The sequence below is a fragment of the Gasterosteus aculeatus genome, chromosome 4 (genome assembly GCF_964276395.1).
Source record: "Gasterosteus aculeatus chromosome 4, fGasAcu3.hap1.1, whole genome shotgun sequence".
NCBI lineage: Eukaryota > Metazoa > Chordata > Actinopteri > Perciformes > Gasterosteidae > Gasterosteus > Gasterosteus aculeatus.
This window is the reverse complement of record NC_135691.1, coordinates 16,017,819-16,033,624: the sequence shown is the minus strand read 5'-3', so window position 1 is coordinate 16,033,624 and position 15,806 is coordinate 16,017,819.

Sequence of the window (15,806 nt, the reverse complement as noted above, 5' to 3'; positions counted from 1 at the left end):
GTGTCATGAAAGGCGTGTGTCAGGTAATCGCCTTGCCAGACCCCATCAAAAGGCACGAGGATGAAGGTCTGTTTGCACTCACAGAAAATGAAAAGAAACAGCGAGAGAATTGAGTCAAGAATGTCAAAGTGAGTTACCATTTTCGATAAATGAAGTATCTCTCTTTACATCAATACTGTTAAAACAAAATTGAGTAAAACAATTGCAGTATTACATAAAACTAGATACATTGAATCAGAACGGCATTGTTCTCTTATAGTGCCACACATTGCACCATAACTAATCAATAGATGGATAATTATTTACTTAAATGCTTTGAGAAGAGGTATGTTCATAACAAAGAATTTAAAGTTTAGACAAGTCTCTAAGACATGTTGGGTAAGTAAGCGTAAACTTCAACCAACACCTTTTCTACCTGTACGCCTGGTTGTTTTTTCTTTATTCTGAAGGCCTAAATGGTAAATGGTAAATGGACTGTACTTGTATAGCGCTTTTCTAGTCTTCCGACCACTCAAAGCGCTTTAACACTACATGACATCATTCACCCATTCACACTGAGGACAGGAGAACCATACACAGTGACACCTGCCCATCAGTAACTAACAATCACACGCTGTAGTCGCAGCTACAGGAGCAATGTTGGGTTAAGTGTCTTGCCCAAGGACACATCGACATGCGGGTTAGCCAGGACTGGGATCGAACCCACAACCCTCTGATTGGAGGACGACTGCTCCCCGACGTGCTCCCCACTCACCCACAGTCGCCTAACAGGTGAAAGCACGAGGAACTGGACTCAAAAGCATGACACGGAGAGCAGGAGAGGATCTCACACACACACACGCGCACACACGCACACACGCACACGCACACACACACACACACACACACACACAGTGTACCGATACGGTACGCAGCGAGTCAGTCCAGTAACAATAAAAACACGTGCCAAGCGCTGCGGCCAGTGGCAGGCTCTGTATACACAAAGGACAGGTCAAAGTCACGCTCAGCATTCTGGAGGACGCGCGGCTGAACCGCGAACTCGGGAAAGGACGGTGATAACGAGGCACAGGTGCAAACAATCAGGGCGGGGCAGAGAGTCCCACAGGCAGGAAGAGAAGGGTCCAAAACGAGAGACAACGGTAACTGTTCCAATAAAACAGGATGTTGACCTCAAAACTGGAAACAAGGAAAACACCATCTTAGAACCTGAACTTTCTTCCTCATCTCGGAACAAATCCTGAATAAGAAAATAAAGGTAGATTTCAAAGTCTTGTAGGAACCCGTGTAGCTGAGTTTGAAGGATGCAATATGTTTTATGAATTATAAATTTGTATTCTTACTTACTTACTTGACCATAAAAGTCGTTATAATATGTTTTATAATGTGTTATAGATATTGTCTTGAAGGGTTATTAAGTCCTTGACTATAGTTATACCACAAGCAGGAGTATGTTTTCCAGCTGTTATGGACACGTTAATAAAATATCCTCTTTTGATGGATGAAGCCTCGCTACTTGGCAGCAGGCAGACAAAGGTTTTGTCTGCATGCAATAATTCCCACCAATCACAGGATTGGTGGGAATGTATCTGTACGTGTACACATGGAAGCATCCGATTCTGTGATTGATTGGGGTTGAGTTTGGTTTTTCAAATATGTAAAAACTTTTTAATTCAGTCCGACACATTTAATATCATGAATTATTTGGATCTTTTTAAAAGGCTTCTGACGAAGATGTTGCACTTTCTCGTGAATGATGATGTATGTACCGGGAAACTACAATTTGGGATAATGGGATAATGTTAGAAATTATCCTCCAATTGGTTTGGAGTAAGGACATCTGGTTGCGATCCGTCCCCAGGCTCGGCCTGCAATACATTAAAGAAGCAACATGTAATGATTGAACACCTGAAAATTGAGCGCAGAACTTCAATTAATGAAGTGAATTTACAGTAATCCGTTATCACAAAAAATCTAACTGCTAACCAACAGCAGCTGCTTTCTTCCCTGCAGTTGATCACAGCCATCTCAGTGCTTACTTTGCCACTAACCGGAGGCTTTAAGGGCTCATGTACTCTGTGTGGTTTGTCTACGCCTCGATGATTTGTTCATTGGATTAGATACAAAGTTAAACGAGGAAGCACACACGCCCACGAGACCGGAGAGAACAGAGAGGTCGGCCCTTGGCAGCTTTGGTAAAACGATGCCCTGACCCTTCAGTTTGCTGACCCGGCGAGCTCGAGGCGAGATCCAGGCCAGGGTGCGAGTCGTTCCCTCCTTTCTGCCGCTTTCTGAATAATCCAATGAACGAGCTATCAGAACGCACCTGTCCATGCATGTATAGACATGCCTTCTGTGTTGCTCCAACACTTAACGCCTGAACGCCACAGTGACTCACCATCCCCTCTCGAGGAAAGTCGGGCAGAGCCTGCACAAGTGTCACTCCAGTATAATGTGTCACACGAGTCAAAATATGGAAACTGTTATTTCCCTCACAATCGTTTTGATCTGCTGGTAACTTTTTAGAATGATTTACAGTACAACTCCTGATCTCCAGGTCGGTCCACGTGTCACTTTTATGGGCTGCTGGAATGCCACTGTGAGTAGTAGCAGTGGCCTCAGGGGTTATCGTGACAATGCTGTAAAAAAAAAAGGAAATCCATTTCGACATTCACCTTCCCGCATATTGCACAACCTGGTCCCATAGCACAAAGCTCATTCAGGTCATTTTAAGGCCATGACAACAGGGGCCCCTGTTCTTGGTATCAACCATTTACCAACTATACCGAGAGAGCCTCCTTGTACATGAAGGTATGAAAGAGTCCCTCTAGGAAACGTGATTATAATGAGTGGTGTAATAAAAAAGATTTAAAAAATGTTCAGGTTTGATGGGTGTGTGCCTGTGCCTGTGGAGGGGCGGGGGCGTCTGAGGACAATGAGTGATATGGAAGAAAGAACGAGACCTTGCATTGCGTGGTTTTCTCTCTTTGGGCATTGTTGGACATGTTTTCCCCCTCAGCAGCTCTGCGATGACCCTTTTCATCCCTCTGCGCACTAAAACAATTTCCCACCCGTCCTGCCTGGATCTACAATGGGAACAGGAACCGCCACTCTCGCGGCTGACATCAACAACTGGGGGACCTGCTGCACACATCCGGTTTATTATTGACCAAGCGACATTTGCGAGCAGCACAATGTTAGTTTTGTGGCAATTGTTTTTTCTTTTTTTCCTCTTACGCAACAATATGGATGTAAAAGACACTGTCAGACTCAGGATAGGTGGGTACTTCCTGTATTCCCATGGCCAGGAAACTGTTGATAAACCGAAAAAAAACCATCAGCGGCAGAGAGATACAAAATACTCAAATGAGATAAGTCTGTTCCTACATTTAGGATCATGTACGGTCACATTTTACATTTAGTTGTCATAGACCTCTTCGATGCTTACTATTCGTGGTCTAAGCGTTGTCAACACACAGAAATCATTGTCTGGCCGATAATCTGTTCATTCTTCAGCGCTTACCCGAAAAGTCAAAGGTCAACGCTTACTGACAAAGAGGGAGTGGACTCTGAAAAGGCTGAGATAAATGGTGAAAGAAGGACAGACTACCAGACTGGAAAAGGATTAGGCACTAAAGTGAAACAGACATTGCTATATCATCCAGTGCTGCAGGCCCTTCTGTCACTTTTTCTGTTTTACCATTCTGAACCCTCAACGCTTTGTTTGCCAGCGCAGCTTTTTCTGGCCATCAATTTTCGAGTATCAGGGTTTCCATGCGCTCTAAAATGTTTAATACATTCTCCATAATGAAACCCTGCCGAGGGCCTATTCCAAAATTATTTGATTGATGGAATTAGGACATAATACAATTTCTTCCCTGAAAAACGGAAATTCCATTATTTTTTAACATGGGTTATAACTTAATGACTAATTAAGTTAACATATGCTGCTCTGTTGCGTCAAAGTGTCAGTGACTGTGTGGTTGGAGAAAGAGTGGAGGAGAACGACTCTCCTTCAACGGTTCAACAGTAAAAAAAAAACTGGGTGCTTTTTAGGGGCCAACCACTTTTTCCTGCTTTTTTGTCCGTTTCTCATTGTTGATTTTTGGGGTGGTGCCGCCCTTCCTCCTCAGCTCTTTGTCTATCTCCTAGCATTTTTTTTAGCTCCAAATCCTGGAGACGCATCAACAGTCATTGCTTCAATTGCTGATCCGAGGGGTTACTTTTATAGTTTTCTTTCACTTGGACTCTTGAGCAAATTGTTTGAAATGATTTGGAGGATATTAGCAGGCTTTTGCTCCTTATGCATTGTGTACGCAGGGCTTCGGTGAACTCTAGCTGAACGTTAGAGCTGGATTCTCTATAACCTTTGAGAGCAATATAGATCTGAACAAAATATATAGGAATTTCCTTTTCAGGGGTTACTGTGTGAGCAGCATTGTCTTAGATACATTTTTCATGTCCTCTTCTGCCCTCTCCTATAAGGTCAAAGCATGAGACCGGCTATCAAAGCGTGCAAAAGAGCCGGACAGATGTCTTGCTCAAGGACATTTTCAGCAGATGCTTGTAGACAAAGATGCGTTCAAGTCGCTCTACCCTCCAGTTGAAAGGTCACCCTGGTGTGTACAAATGTATGTGTGTGTGTCTGTGCGCGTACGAGGAATGTTGAGTATTTGTACACTCCAAGTATCGTTTGTCTACTCCGTCTTCAATGGTGTGTTTGCAGGGAGTTTGTGTGTGCGCACAAATCTCGAGTAATTCATGCAACCGAGGCTCACCGTCCCCAATGCGCTCCACTACGCAGAGCTGCCAATTGGCCGTGCCAGCAAGAGAAATGCACCCTCAGTAAAAAACTAGAGAGAAAAATGGACTTTCTTTCTCTTTATATTTCTTGGTCTAGAAGTTCAAGAAATGCTGTGGATTGAACCCGCTGACTTTCTCATGGCAGTTCTATGGTTTATCGTTTTTTCCTTTATTTTGTTTTTTTGATGGATCTGTTTCTCTTGTGTACTTGATTTCACCCAAACGCTGTACAGAAGTTTCAGCATAACATTCCTATTTGTTACAAACTGGACAATCGTTGGACAATCGCATGCCGGATAGAAGCTCTCTACACTCCCGTTGGCTCCCAAGCCGCCCGATGGGATTCTCGGTCAGCGAGGCCAGAGGAAAAGAAATGGTGCCTGTTAGGAAATCTTAAACCTTGGCTGCAGGCGTGAAAACCTGTCAGAATTTATGCTTCTCGTCGTGGATCCTGGGGTCTTGGCTGTGCTTACAAACACAGCTGGACATCTGCTCGACATTTCTCTTTCGTCCGCTCCAGCGAACTGGGGCTCTTTTCGAAAAACAGCAAGCACCATCGTCACCGAGTCAGGGACGGAAGTGGAAGAGCAGGTTAACGATTTTGCCCTCAATGTGGAAGAGACAATCGTGTTGAGCAGCTTTCCTCTTCAATGCGAAATTGACTTTTGCTGCAGAAGTGACTGAAGGGAGAGTTTTTCTGAAACAAGTAAGTAACGAGTAAGATATCATCAAACTCTCAGACTCAATTCAATTACTGACCTTGAGTAGAAAACCATGACCACTTCTTCCCTAAAAGGATTTGCCCAGAGACATAAGAGTTTAACAAAATGATCTGGAAATGTCAAAAGTGAGCGCAATCAACATTTTCTATGTCAATTAGGTATTAATCGCAAAAATAAAGCGACAGATGGCCTCTTAGCATTTCCTCTGTTTCACCGTTGACGGGATGGGAGGTGCTGTTGTCAGCCAATCGGAGGAAATTAGTGCGAATCAAAGGCCCGTATTGACGAGTGCTTGGAGTCATCGCGGGGACCATGAGGGACCTCGCCAACATCATGATTTGAGGCCTCTTACTCGGGAGGGGAGGCTTCCCGTTCGCTCGCCAGGGACAACAAGCGGCCCATTGTATGCATCTGAGTGCGTGGTCTCTGTGATGCTGCAAGGTTTAAGGGGTTGAGGACGGCCCTGATGGGAAGACTGTGACCAGGTGTCATGTGATGGGCGCAAGCGAACACAATGACGTCTTGAAGGGGAAAGTAAACAACATTAAGCCCCATTGGGATCTTCTCCTGACCCCTCACCCGCCCACACATGCGTCCTCCAGCTATGCAGTGAACCGCAGCTTCAGGCCTGCACAGTTTGTTTCCTTTATATCCCGCTCAGCGTGTAGGACCACACCCTGTCACGCCAAGGAAACGGGATTAGCCAAGTACCTAAGTGAAATCAGTAAAAGGCTTCTGTCGGGTAATAATACATTAAACACTTTGCTTTTGCTTAAAGGTTTCATCAAAGCTAACTATTATACAATTATAAAGAAAGCCATCGTGTTTCAACAATGTTGAATAAGAGGATTGTTACGTTATGATTTGTTGCGTTTGTGTCAGAGTACAATAGAGATTTAACCCCACTTATCTGAAGGTTTCTGAAGACTTGTGACCATCAGGAGGAGAAATAAATGTCTCTTTAGCAAAATACAATTTCAGGCTGTGACTCTTCCAAATCCCAGCAGCAGAAATGATACACTTTAATACTTTTATGAAAAAGTTGTTATTACCTTTTCATTCCCATCAATCCTGTGTTGATACACTGATTGTATATATATACATATCTTGGATATGTTTTTATTGTACCGTTGTTAGGATTTTATACTTCTTTTTTGTGTTGTCCTTGTTTGAATCTTTTTTTTAGTCCTTTCCTTGTTTATTTGTTAAAAAGCAATTATACATATATACGTATATACGTGTATACGGAAGGCAACCTCTTTTTTGCAAGATAAGACTGTGGTGATTGTTTTTCACTTAAATTGAACTTATTTTCTGTTCAGTTTTTGTCCATTTTATTTTTGTCTACTCTTCTTTCTCTACTGGGTAAATGCGTGTCGATTGTGTTCGTCATATATCATGCATGTAGTTCAGCACACTGCTGTATCCTGTTTTGCCGTGACGGTGTTGCGAAAGAGGGCTTTTGAAGAGAAAACGGAAATAGTTCAGTTTTGTTCAAGACTGTAAATCCAGTCGGCAGTAAACACAGCAGGAACATTTTAAAAAGTATATGACTCCTGTCTGGGGACAGTGATTAACTATTTTGGATGATTTTTTAAATTTTGAAAATTTAAAATTCAATTTTTTTTTTCTGTCCTGCTGTTGTGTTTCTTACTTCTGCAGTGAATTCAATTATAGTGACTTTAATTGAATTCAAGGGATTATTTGTTCAAGTTGTCTCTCTGCAGCTTTATATTGCAGCTAACGTCGCCCTGTAATGGATAAACTCGGGATGGGAGTTAAACCGGGAGGCATTATAATGTATAACACCTTTTATTAACTCAGCATTCAAGCAGACAGTATCACCTTTCTTGTTTTTTTTAAATCAAGGTAAACTTAATTCAAAATATCAATCTGATTACCTTGCTTTAATAAAGGTTCACAACAGAAAAATAATAATCTCAGACTGCATTATTTTTGTTTTGGGGGCCATATTTTTTATCTCAGGTATTTTCATGTGATGGTTATCTTTTCAGATACACTGGATTAAGAGTTTTTTTACGGGTTGGAAATAGTCCACTTCTGACAACTAGAAGCGTGTAATACAGTTTTGAGTGGATAATGATAAATCAGCAGATAATTCATTACAATGCTTTAAAATAAAAAATAAAAAATACAATCTGAATCAACAATTGCCTTCTTTGTCTTTTTTTTGCTGGATTTTACTTTCCGCAATGCGGTGGGGGCTTTCAGAGATTAAACCTCAGCTTTACTCCCTCACGAGTCAATATTTGTTTTCTGGTCTGGATCAACTGTGACAGCCTCCTCAGACAGTGTGCTTATGCTAAGTCCTGACCAATTCTTTATGGGACAAGAAGAGCCTTAAAGCCGCCCCGTGCAGGTCCCTGCGGGCCTTGTTACACTGAGTCGGGGAATTCTGTGTCATCTCTTTACTCTAATTCTAATTCCCATCCTCACTGTTTCAGTAAACTTTCAAATCCCCTTCATTTTACCTCATTGATTTACAAAGACGTTTTTGGCCTCTGCTGCCAGAGAAAGAACCCAAACTGTTAGACGCAAAGCGAATGTTTTCTTTCGACCGTGGACAAAGAGCTTTCTGTTTGAATCTCTTTGATCTCTTTTTGGAGGGGTTGATTTGGGGCTCGTTGAGGACGAGACCAGCTACAGACATTCTGAGGAGCCCCAACGTTTTATGCAAATGTCCGTGCAGTTCATATTGAGTTCGCTGTGGGAGTCTTGTTCATTTTCCTGCAGAGAAGAAAGGCTTTTGTAAATTGTGCTTTGGGCAAGATGGTTGACAAGAGGAATGACAGCTCTGTGGCCGAGGGTTAAGTGAGGGTTAGGCTGTCCATAACAGCAGCTGCACCGGGACTCCAAGGCCTCCACCATCATCCCTGTTCCCAAGAAGCCCAGGATCACAGGACTCAATGACTACAGGCCCGTCGCCCTGACCTCTGTAGTCATGAAGTCTTTTGAACGGCTAGTCCTGACCCACCTGAAGTCCCTCACCGACCCCCTCCTGGACCCCCTGCAGTTCGCCTACAGAGCCAACAGGTCTGTGGACGATGCTGTCAACATGGCCCTCCACTACATCCTCCAGCATCTGGACTCCCCAGGAATCTACGCAAGGATCCTGTTTGTGGACTTCAGCTCTGCTTTCAACACCATCATCCCGTCTCTGCTGCAGGACAAACTCTCCCAGCTGCACGTGCCCGACTCCACCTGCAAGTGGATCACAGACTTCCTGTCTGACAGGAAGCAGCACTTGAAGCTGGGGAAACATGTCTCAGCCTCTCGGACCATCAGCACCGGTTCCCCCCAAGGCTGCGTTCTTTCCCCTCTGCTCTTCTCCCTGTACACCAACAGCTGCACCTCCAGCCACCAGTCCGTCAAGCTCCTGAAGTTTGCAGATGACACCACCCTCATTGGACTAATCTCTGGTGGGGACGAGTCCGCCTACAGGTGGGAGTCTGACCATCTGGTGTCGTGGTGCAGCCAGAACAACCTGGAGCTCAACGCTCTAAAGACAGTGGAGATGGTTGTGGATTTCTGGCGGAACAGAGCCCCACCCTCCCCCATCACCCTGTGTGACTCCCCCGTCACTATTGTGGATTCCTTCCGTTTCCTGGACTCCATCATCACCCAGGACCTCAAGTGGGAGCTGAACATCAGCTCCATCACCAAGAAGGCTCAGCAGAGGTTGTTCTTCCTGAGGCAGCTGAAGAAATTCAACCTGCCAAAGACGATGATGGTCCAATTCTACACGGCCATCATCGAGTCCATCCTCTGCTCCTCCATCACCGTCTGGTACGCTGCAGCCACAGCCAAGGACAAGGGCAGGTGCAGCGCGTCATCCGCTCTGCAGAGAGGGTGATCGGCTGCAATCTGCCGTCCCTGCAGGACTTGTTCGCTTCCAGGTCTCTGAAGCGAGCTGAAAAGATCGCGGCCGACCCCTCTCACCCCGGACAAAAACTTTTTATTAACTTTATTCCCTTGTTTTATACTAACCCATAGCCTTAGCCTTATTCTACTAACCCATTGCATTAGCATTTCATTCCACTTTATTTTATTACTTGTGCACTGTTGTCTTGTCTGTCTACTGTCGCGCACTAACCGCCAAGACAAATTCCTTGTATGTTTGACATATTTTGGCTAATAAATGTTTCCTGATTCCTGATTCCTGACTACAGAAGAAGAGTTATTAACAGCTTTAATTCATTATAAATATTGCATCGAGTTATGAAGTAATTTCTGCACACGTAGGGAGTGTTTATAATCAACTGGACGCAGGTAACGCAGACAATCAAAGACACCATGGAAGGATGTTGTTTCATTTAGTTTCTTTCACAGACACTCGTCACAAAGTGCTTCATAGTAAAAGAAGACAAGTTAAAACATAAAATATCCACGGGCCACATATGTGTCCTGACAAGTGAGTTTCAAACAGACTTTTATTTCAGACTCAAGATCCAGATGGTACAAAACAGTAAAACCTATATATGAAGATCGACAAATACAAACAGGGTCACAAGCAAAGTACCTACAGAGGCCTTATGAACAATAAGTCTCCACAGCTACAGTGCTAAACGTTATTTAGTATACAAAAAGATGGGAAACTATTCCAAACTTTAGGGTTACCCACTGAAAAGCCAACCTCCCAAATGTGTCCAAGGTACAGAAAGAGCAAAGAGCTGGACTGAGAGGGGGGAAATGGTACAGGTGAATTGAGGGTTATTGGGAGCCAAAACCAGGACAAAGGTGTGATAGAAAGGAGCCGATTAGTCCTGATCATCAATCCTAATCATCAATCTTTTCATTACCAATCTTTTCAGGCCAACTCTGGATATCTGCAATCAAAATGAACACAACAAATATTATATAAAATATATCTAGGACTGATAACGTTGTTTTCCTTCTAGCAAAATCAAAATGCTTTGTGCATTTATAGCATGAAGCATGTGCTTTTTGTCCTTTCTTTCTTGGTATTTTATTTTCTTGATCCCCACTTTTTAGATTTATTTTCTTCTTTTAGAAGAAATGCCAGAAGGCGTTTGCGACAAATGATGTGGGGTATAATATTTAAAAAGGCTAGCAAACTGAGGGGCCATTCTGTGTATGTGTGTGTGTGTGTGTGTGTGTGTGTGTGTGTGTGTGTGTGTGTGTGTGTGTGTGTGTGTGAGTCACAGAACGGACCAAAAATACACTGTTGGCTGAAAAAGCCTTCAGCGGAACACACAATGGCCGTCATGGACACGAGTGCACTGTTGACAAAGCTTCCTGTTAGAGCAGGGTGGTTAGGGCGGGTCTGCAAGGGGAGTACGTATGGAATAAAACAAAAGGGGGACGCCGTGTTTGGCGACACACAATGAGATGGACCGGGCCGTCCGAGGTATTTCTGTCTGTTTTCCACATGTAGCGGATGAGTGATTGAGCGGCGCCTCAGTCATAGCTGGACTCCTGCCCTAAACCCTCCAGGCTGCTGCGAGCTCCTCCGTGAGCTGCTTGTCTGCCTCGCTTTACTCCGACCTGAACTCAACAGCGCCCACGACACAGCTTGGCCTTTAACCTTTCACTGTGGAGGTAAAGGATTCACAAACAGCATGTGGCTTTGGATGTTGGCTGAGTGGTTATTATAAGGGGAAAGGTGCGCACACACACACACACACACACACACACACAGCAGTGTTTAAAAGATGGGACCTGTTAGTAACCTGCTTTGTACACAACGATATTAACCAGAAAATGGGAAGGATTCTCGTCACTGTGCTGAGGAGACATTTTTGGATCCATGCTGTGAATTGTTTCTGTGAGAATCCCTGCCTAACCCCGGTGTTTTTCCCTCTGTTTCCCCCATATTCTGTCCTCATGTTGATGTCATTCCCCTGTTTGTTAATGTTTTGCCATGTGCTTTTGTTTCTGTGTCCCCAGTAGTGTCCTCAGAGCCCCGCCCAGTGCCACGCCTTCCTCCATTGACACAGCTGTATCTCATCGTCCCATTAAACCAGCTGACATAAATAGTCCGGCTTTTCTCGCCTCAGCTGTCAGTCCGCCCGTTAAGCCATCCCGGTACCTCTGCGCCGTGAGTTATTCTGTTGCAGTCCTTGTGATCCTGCGTTAACCCCTTGTATTTCACCCTTACCATCCAGCGTCGAACCTCGGCGATTCACATGGCCGAAGAGGTAGCCAGTTAGTTCCGCGGAGATCAGCTGAGCACCTACAAACTCCTGCGTTGAGCCTCGGGCGTCACGCAGTCGAGCTCCTCTACCTGTCACTCACCATTGACTTGTGTTTTTGTGTTGCCTTTGTTTTTTCTCTGCCGGAGAAAATAAATAACCCCTGTTGAAGAAAGAAACCTTGGTGGTCCTGCGTGTTGCATCTGGGTCCGTTTGCACTTCCTAACAGAACGGACTGACCAAAAATAATGGATCCAGTAGCCGCTATAGGATCTCCCCCGGCTGACCCCGTGCAGGAGACGATCTTCAACCAAGGCATTCTTTTGGGACAACATCATCTGCTGCATGATCTACGAGGCTCACAACAAACCATGGGATCGCAGATGGCCGAGATCAGCAGCATGGTGCAGGGACTCGCTCCGGCCCGCCCCTCCTCCCAAGAACCAACGGCGGAGTCTTTTGTTCCGTTTCCTGAACCTTTCCATGGAGACATGAAGGGATGTCGAGGTTTCCTTCTCCAGGCCACGTTTGTGTTTAATCAGCGGCCCTGCGCGTATGCATCGGACAATTTTAGGATTGCCTCTCTGACCGGATTGTTACGTGGGCGGGCCCTTGACTGGGCCCAGGCCTGGTTTAATCAGAACCCGCCGGATACAGTTTCGTTTGGACAATTCTAGGAGGCATTTAAGAGAGCTTTTGACCACCCTATGCACACTCAGGATGCTGTGCAGCGCCTACTTCGCACCAGGGCTCCACCAGCGCTGCCGAACATTCAATAGACTTTCGCATGTTGGCCGCAGAGTGTGGTTGGGAGGAGAGAGCGCTGAGAGGGGTTTACCTAAACAGCCTGGCAGATGGATTAAAGGACCAGCTAGCCATTCTGGGAGAGGCTCAGACACTCGAGGACCTCATTGCCCTTACCATCCGTCTGGATGCTCGGATGCGTGAGTGTCGGAGAGAACGGAGCTACAGGGTTCCAGGACCAGTCCATCAGCGGAACGCAAAGCCATGGAGACCTACATTACCGACTCCCTCGCTGCAGGGATTATCCGTCCGTCATCCTCCCCGGTGGGAGCGGGGTTCTTCTTTGTGGCCAAGAAGGACAAGAGTCTCCGCCCGTGTACAGACTACCGAGGGCTGAACCAAACACAACACGGAACAGGTACCAACTACCACTGCTGACCTCCGCCTTTGAGTCCCTACCCGGCGCCACAATTTTCACAAAGTTGACCTCCGCAATGCTTACCACAACGGATACGAGAGGGGGATGAGTGGAAAACCGCATTCAACACCCCGCTGGGGCACTTCGAATACTTGGTTATGCCATTCGGACTTACCAATGCCCCAGCCGTTTTCCAGGCCTTGGTGAACGACGTGCTAAGGGATTTCCTCAACAGATTTGTGTTCGTCTACATCGACGACATCCTCATTTACTCCACGAATCTACAGGAACATTGTCACCATGTCCGTCAGGTCCTCCAGCGCTTACTGGAGAACCAACTTTACGTCACGCCGGAGAAATGCGAATTTCATGTCACCTCAGTACAATTTCTGGGTTTTATCATTGAGGAGGGGCAGATTTGTAAAGATCCAGCAAAGGTTCAGGCAGTGACCGAATGGCCAATCCCTTCTTACCGGAAGAAGCTACAGCAGTTCCTTGGCTTTGCAAATTTCTACCGCCGGTTCATTTGAAATTCTAGCCAAACGGCGTTGCCCCTAACTCGACTCACCTCCCCTAAGGTAGAATTTTCCTGGACACCCGAGGCTAACCGGGCTTTTGAAACCCTCAAGGAACGGTTCACATCAGCCCTCATCCTAGCCCAGCCAGACGTAGGTCGCCAGTTTGTGGTCGAGGTGGACGCCTCCGACACAGGCGTAGGCGCAGTATTATCCCAACGCACAACCACCGACTCAAGGCTCCGCCCGTGCGCCTTTTCCTCCCGTCGTCTTTCCCCGGCCGAACGGAATTATTATTATATTATTATATATTAGACATTGGCTGGAAGGGTCTGTCCAACCTTTCATTGTGTGGACTGACCACCGAAATCTTGAATATATCCATGCTGCCCGACGACTCAACTCCCGCCAAGCCCGTTGGGCCCTGTTTTTTGCCCGTTTTAACTTCACCATCACCTACCGCCCAGGAAGCAAGAATGTGAAGCCCGATGCGCTCTCTCGTCAATTTTCCCCAGACGAGATGGACCCAGCTCAGGACACAATCATTCCACCTGCCTGTGTCCTAGGAGGTCTCACCTGGGCGATAGAGTCTGCAGTTCGGGAGGCTCAGCAGACTCAGCCGGACCCAAGCGGTGGCCCTCCAGGGCGTCTATTTGTTCCCCCCTCCGTCCGATCTCGTGTCCTACAATGGGCCCATGACTCAACTCTCCGGCCGCCCGGGGATAAGACGAACCATCAACTGGCTCCGGCGCTCCTTCTGGTGGCCGTCTCTAGACAATGACACTCAAGCCTACGTCCTGGCCTGTGCCCACAGTGTGCGTAACACGGCCTCACACAGACCCTCTGCTGGATTGTTACGACCTCTGCCTCTACCCCACAGGCCTTGGTCACACATGGCATTGGACTTTGTCACAGGTTTTCCCCCCTCGGATAACAATAGAATTATCCTGACCATAGTGGACCGGTTTTTCGGAGATTCACATGGCCGAAGAGGTAGCCAGTTAGTTCCGCGGAGATCAGCTGAGCACCTACAAACTCCTGCGTTGAGCCTCGGGCGTCACGCAGTCGAGCTCCTCTGCCTGTCACTCACCATTGACTTGTGTTTTTGTGTTGCTTTTGTTTTTTCCCTGCCGGAGAAAATAAATAAACCCTGTTGAAGAAAGAAACCTTGGTGGTCCTGCGTGTTGCATCTGGGTCCGTTTGCACTTCCTAACAGTTCCTGCTTCCTATTTCCGGGCTGTGTGGCCAATCAAAACATCCGGTGTGTAGTGGAGCGCAACTGCAGGCCCGCCATGAACCACCATTACAAGCGTGAAGAAATTCGGTTTCCTATTGGACCGTAGTTTATTAGACCACGGTAGTGAGGTGGAAACGTTTTGGTTTACTATAATTTGCGTTGTTTTTACATCGAAGGAGGCAGATGTTTTCAGGGAAAAAGCTTGAAATACCCAATTAACCCACCTGCTGTGCACCATACAGCAGAGTAGGGGGTTTCCGACGCAATATTACTGTAAATATGTATGAAGGAAGCTTAGCTTATATGGGGGCATTTTGGCCAGCAGTTGATCTAAAAGGAGAACGATATGAATCGATGAAAAACTAACTTTAATTGGGATGTGTAATTCTATTTTTCACGGTGATTATTTCCTGTTGTTTACAGCATGTTGTGCGGCTTTCCAGTGCAAAAAATGTTATTCTAAGAATGAGTAAAGCCCCTGTAGTCTATTAGATGGCTCCCACTAGGACATTTTAAGGCCTGAAAGCTGCTTTTCAAGGTACGTGCCGTTGGGATTTCCATGCACAAAGGAAATCCGGATGACCTCAGAAACGGCCCACGGTAAAAGCGGCGCTCCTGAAGATCTCGTCTGTTTCTCTGCTCACATGGTGGGCATTAACACATGCTGCACAGCTGAGTCTGCTCTCCCTCGGGGCAATCAAGTTTTAATCTCAGCCGATCCCAAAAACCAATCAATGTTTCAGCCAAACCTCTTTTTGAAGTGCAGCAAACAGATGAAAGAGAGTGAACTTTCCTGCAACGCACTGGGGTTCACTGTTATCTGTAATCTCTTTAGAAACATACGAGGTGGAATCGAGCAGGGACTTTCGTCACTTCCTGCATGGTGAGCATGTTCCCCCGTGCAGCACGCAAGCACTGCAACAACAGACCCCCATCTCGGAGATGGTCCTGAAACAAACCTCTTTTTGTGCAATAGAGGAGGCAGACTATCATGTGCTCGATATTATCTGTTTATGAAGTGGTAACACAGTGGCCCTCTGTCCTAATCAGCAGGGCCCGCCTCAACAGTGTGGTCTCTCAGTGTTGTTTTGTATCTGTAATTGACCGTGCAGCTACATTTTGGTCTTGCTTTTCAATTTGCTGTCTAGAAAGATGCCGTTGCCCTTTTCTATAAATGTAGCAGGTTTTTTTCTAGCT